Genomic DNA, 5,827 nt, shown 5'->3' on the forward strand with positions numbered 1-5,827 from the left:
TCAAGAGAGCGAGAGTTGCACCCCTTCTCAAAAAACCTACATTCGATCCCTCCGATGTCAACAACTACAGACCAGTATCCCTTCTTTCTTTTCTCTCCAAAACTCTTGAGCGTGCCGTCCTTGGCCAGCTCTCTTGCTATCTCTCTCAGAATGACCTTCTTGATCCAAATCAGTCAGGTTTCAAGACAGGCCATTCAACTGAGACCGCTCTTCTCTGTGTCGAGGAGGCTCTCCGCACTGCTAAAGCTAACTCTCTCTCCTCTGCTCTCATCCTTCTAGACCTATCTGCTGCCTTTGATACTGTGAACCATCAGATCCTCCTCTCCACCCTCTCCGAGTTGGGCATCTCCGGCGTGGCTCACTCTTGGATTGCGTCCTACCTGACAGGTCGCTCCTACCAGGTGGCGTGGCGAGAATCCGTCTCCGCACCACGTGCTCTCACCACTGGTGTCCCCCAGGGCTCAGTTCTAGGCCCTCTCCTATTCTCGCTATACACCAAGTCACTTGGCTCTGTCATATCCTCACATGGTCTCTCCTATCATTGCTACGCAGACGACACACAATTAATCTTCTCCTTTCCCCCTTCTGATAACCAGGTGGCGAATCGCATCTCTGCATGTCTGGCAGACATATCAGTGTGGATGACGGATCACCACCTCAAGCTGAACCTCGGCAAGACGGAGCTGCTCTTCCTCCCGGGGAAGGACTGCCCGTTCCATGATCTCGCCATCACGGTTGACAACTCCATTGTGTCCTCCTCCCAAATGCTAAGAGCCTTGGCGTGACCCTGGACAACACCCTGTCGTTCTCAGCTAACATCAAGGCGGTGACCCGATCCTGTAGGTTCATGCTCTACAACATTCGCAGAGTATGACCCTGCCTTACACAGGAAGCGGCGCAGGTCCTAATCCAGGCACTTGTCATCTCCCGTCTGGATTACTGCAACTCGCTGCTGGCGGGGCTCCCTGCCTGTGCCATTAAACCCTTACAACTCATCCAGAACGCCGCAGCCCGTCTGGTGTTCAACCTTCCCAAGTTCTCTCACGTTACCCCGCTCCTCCGCACACTCCACTGGCTTCCAGTTGAAGCTTGCATCTGCTACAAGACCATGGTGCTTGCCTACGGAGCTGTGAGGGGAACGGCACCTCCGTACCTTCAGGCTCTGATCAGTCCCTACACCCAAAGAAGGGCACTGCGTTCATCCACCTCTGGCCTGCTCGCCTCCCTACCTCTGCGGAAGCACAGTTCCCGCTCAGCCCAGTCAAAACTGTTCGCTGCTCTGGCACCCCAATGGTGGAACAAGCTCCCTCACGACGCCAGGACAGCGGAGTCAATCACCACCTTCCGGAGACACCTGAAACCCCACCTCTTTAAGGAATACCTGGGATAGGATAAAGTAATCCTTCTACCCACCCCCCCAAAAAGATATAGATGTACTATTGTAAAGTGGTTGTTCCACTGGATATCATAAGGTGAATGCACCAATTTGTAAGTCGCTCTGGATAAGAGCGTCTGCTAAATGACATAAATGTAAATGATATACCGAACGACTCTGATAGAAGGTGTAAGATTTCAACGAAAAGTCAAGTACAATCTAGGAACTCTGCACAAACTTAGCCCTGATACGGCTAGACTGAGTACCTTCCCTCACGTACTTGATACTAGTGAAACAACCTCAGAACGAGGTTGTTCTGGCCACTGTCTTGTAGTTGATCAATCCAAAGGTCTCAAAGTACACTTATCGACTCAAGGAAGTATAAGCGATAGCGTTCCACCCAAAGGAACATAGCCGACTAAAATAATTCATAGTACACTCTCCTGGATTGGACTCCTAATACCCTCTACTCGTGTCAACAAGGAACTGGTAAATATTCTTACACGTAGACATGCTGTAAACTGATATAGGAACAACAGGATAGGAATTATTTGTAAAAGTGTCTTAAACTGCTTATGTGATACAGATTTTTTAAATATTTTTTTAATGTATTTTTTATTTCACCTTTATTTAACCAGGTAGGCAAGTTGAGAACAAGTTCTCATTTACAACTTCGACCTGGCCAAGATAAAGCAAAGCAGTTTGACACATATAACAACACAGAGTTACACATTGAGTAAAACAAACATACAGTCAATAATACAGTAGAAAAACAAGTCTATATACAATGTGAGCAAATGAGGTGAGATAAGGGAGGTAAAGGCAATAAATAGGCCATGGTGGCGAAGTAAATACAATATAGTAATTAAAACACTGGAATGGTAGATTTGACAGTAGACGAGTGTGTAAAGTAGAAATACTGGGGTGCAAAGGAGCAAAATAAATAAATAAATACAGTAGGGGAAGAGGTAGTTGTTTGGGCTATTTATAGATGGGCTATGTACAGGTGCAGTGATCTGTGAGCTGCTCTGACAGCTGGTGCTTAAAGCTAGTGAGGGAGATAAGTGTTTCCAGTTTCAGAGATTTTTGTAGTTCGTTCCAGTCATTGGCAGCAGAGAACTGGAAGGAGAGGCGGCCAAAGGAGGAATTGTCTTTGGGGGTGACAAGTGAGATATACCTGCTGGAACGCGTGCTACGGGTGGGTGCAGCTATGGTGACCAGCGAGCAGAGATAAGGTGGGTCTTTACCTAGCAGGGTCTTATAGATGACCTGGAGCCAGTGGGTTTGGCGACGAGTATGAAGCGAGAGCCAGCCAACGAGAGCGTACAGGTCGCAGTGGTGGGTAGTATATGGGGCTTTGGTGACAAAACGGATGGCACTGTGATAGACTGCATCCAATTTGTTGAGTAGGGTGTTGGAGGCTATTTTGTAAATGACATCGCCAAAGTCGAGGATCGGTAAGATGGTCAGTTTTACGAGGGTATGTTTGGCAGCATGAATGAAAGATGCTGTGTTGTGAAATAGGAAGCCGATTCTAGATTACATTTTGGATTGGAGATGCTTAATGTGAGTCTAGAAGGAAAGTTTACGATCTAACCAGACACCTAGGTATTTGTAGTTGTCCACATATTCTAAGTCAGAACCGTCCAGAGTTGTGATGCTGGAGGGGCGGGCAGGTGCAGGCAGCGATCAGTTGAAGAGCATGCATTTAGTTTTACTTGTATTTAAGAGCAGTTGTAGGCCACGGAAGGAGAGTTGTATGGCATTGAAGCTCGTCTGGAGGGTTGTTAACACAGTGTCCAAAGATGGGCCAGAAGTATACAGAATGGTGTCGTCTGCGTAGAGGTGGATCAGAGACTCACCAGCAGCAAGAGCGACATCAATGATATATACAGAGAAGAGAGTCGGCCCAAGAATTGAACCCTGTGGCACCCCCATAGAGACTGCCAGAGGCCCGGACAACAGGCACTCAGATTTGACACACTGAACTCTGTCGGAGAAGTAGTTGGTGAACCAGTCGAGGCAATCATTTGAGAAACCAAGGCTGTTGAGTCTGCCGATGAGGATGTGGTGATTGACAGTCGAAAGCCTTGGCCAGGTCAATGAATACGGCTGCACAGTACTGTTTCTTATCTATGGCGGTTAAGATATCGAAAGAGAGGTTGAACAGGCTAGTAATAAGGGTTGCAACAATTTCGGCAGATAATTTTAGAAAGAAAGTGTCCAGATTGCCTAGCCCGGCTGATTTGTGGGGGTCCAGATTTTGCAGCTCTTTCAGAACATCAGCTGGCTGGATTTGATACAAGGAGAAATGGGGAAGGCTTGGGCGAGTTGCTGTGGGGGGTGCAGTGCTGTTGACCGGGGTAGGGGTGGCCAGGTGGAAAGCATGGCCAGCCATAGTAAAATGCTTATTGAAATTCTCAATTATAGTGGATTTATCGGTGCTGACAGAGTTTCCTATCCTCAGTGCAGTGCGCAGCTGGGAGGAGGTGCTCTTATTCTCCATAGACTTTACAATGTCCCAGAACTTTTTTGAGTTTGTGTTGCAGGAAGCAAATTTCTGCTTGAAAAAGCTAGCCTTGGCTTTTCTAACTGCCTGTGTATATTGGTTTCTAACTTCCCTAAAAAGTTGCATTTCACCGGGGCTGTTCGGTGCTAATGCAGAACGCCACAGGATGTTTTTGTGTTGGTTAAGGGCAGTCAGGTCTGGAGAGAACCAAGGGCTATATCTGTTCCTGGTTCTAAATTTCTTGAATGGGGCATGCTTATTTAAGATGGTGAGGAAGGCATTTAAAAAAATAACCAGGCATCCTCTACTGACGGGATGAGGTTGATATCCTTCCAGGATACCCCGGCAGGTCGGTTAGAAAGGCCTGCTCGCTGAAGTGTTTCAGGGAGCGTTTGATAGTGATGAGTGGAGGTCGTTTGACCGCTGACCCATTACGGATGCAGGCAATGAGGCAGTGATCGCTGAGATCTGGGTTGAAAACAGCAGAGGTGTATTGAGAGGGCAAGTTGGTTAGGATGATATCTATCAGGGTGCCCGTGTTTACGGCTTTGGAGTTGTACCTGGTAGGTTCATTGATCATTTGTGATGATTGAATACAAAATAAATACGCAACTTTGACACTTAATTGTTAAGCGCTTGCTAACTATAAATGACGACTCTGCAGTATCATTATTTAAATCAGGAAGTATAATACTCTGAATACTTAGATCTCCTACAAAGGAAGGAGAGGGACGCCCTCTACTGGAAACAGATGAGTCTATAATAGTAAGATATTAAAAGGGATAAAGAATCTAGCACAAAGGAACTACCACTAAAAATCTCTAACTCAGGAAGCACTAGTCTATCTGGTAGAATTGATGCTTTATACTCTAAGTCCCATACCCAGCAATAAACACGAGAGGACAAGGAATCGGACTAAGAGCACCAAGGACAGGTTCGGCTGACCCCTATCTCCAGTGATACCCACAGGAGTACAAATCTAAGGAACTAAGGTGATAAACCACCCTAGCTCTGCCCCCACCGCAACAAGTGATTGATGGATTTCCCAGGCATTGCAGCTGTGCTTTTCCACTGGAATATGAATGTTCCCTCCAATGTCAGAAATGTAATTTTTTTATTTGGATATTGCACTTTTAATAGTGTCTGTCAAATTGTGAGTGAGAATTGCTTTTTATTCCTGCATCTCCCATCGGTCTTTGGGTCAAAATGATACTTGAGAGAATAATCTAGTTAAACCTATTCCTGAACTAAAAATAAAAAGTATGCATAGTCTCCATATCCTTTTTAGACCAGGAAACAGGCCCATAGTGCATTGATTCTTTTGACATGACATGAAGCTTTCGTAAAACTTCAAACTCAGCTCTCACAGACCACTGTTGTGGGGCAAGTGTGTATGCCCCACTGCCAAGTTCCTGTGCCAACTTTGAGTAACTTTCCTTGCCATTCACGACAAGGAACATAAGCAATTTCCTAAGCAATTTAAGCAATTTCCTGGGTAATGACTACTTTATTAGTGTCCCCTTTCAGCTGCCTCCGACAACAATGGTTTAGGTCTGCTGAGGCCAACCTAACCCTCTGTGTCTGGGTTACTGTCATAGCTGATTATTGACCCAACCTTGCAATGTAAATGCTTTTAAATTAGGACTGACTGAGTGAATCACAGACCTCACTGAAGTTCATAAAGGGAGCCATTACTCATATCAAAATAATCCAGTGTATTTTGTACTTCTTCAGTCACTACTAGTATCCATTACTGCACTGTAAATTCATCCCATATGAGAACATAATAACAAATGTTTGTTGTAATTGTGGATGTATAGAGAAAGAGATGCAGAAATAACCAAATCAAATACATTCGAATCACACGCTTATAAATGAATTACAAGGCTTTTACACTTACAAAGTACTGGCTTAAAGAACAACAACTGTCCCTGAGAAAAATA

The sequence above is a fragment of the Salmo salar genome, chromosome ssa14 (assembly GCF_905237065.1).
Source record: "Salmo salar chromosome ssa14, Ssal_v3.1, whole genome shotgun sequence".
Lineage (NCBI taxonomy): Eukaryota > Metazoa > Chordata > Actinopteri > Salmoniformes > Salmonidae > Salmo > Salmo salar.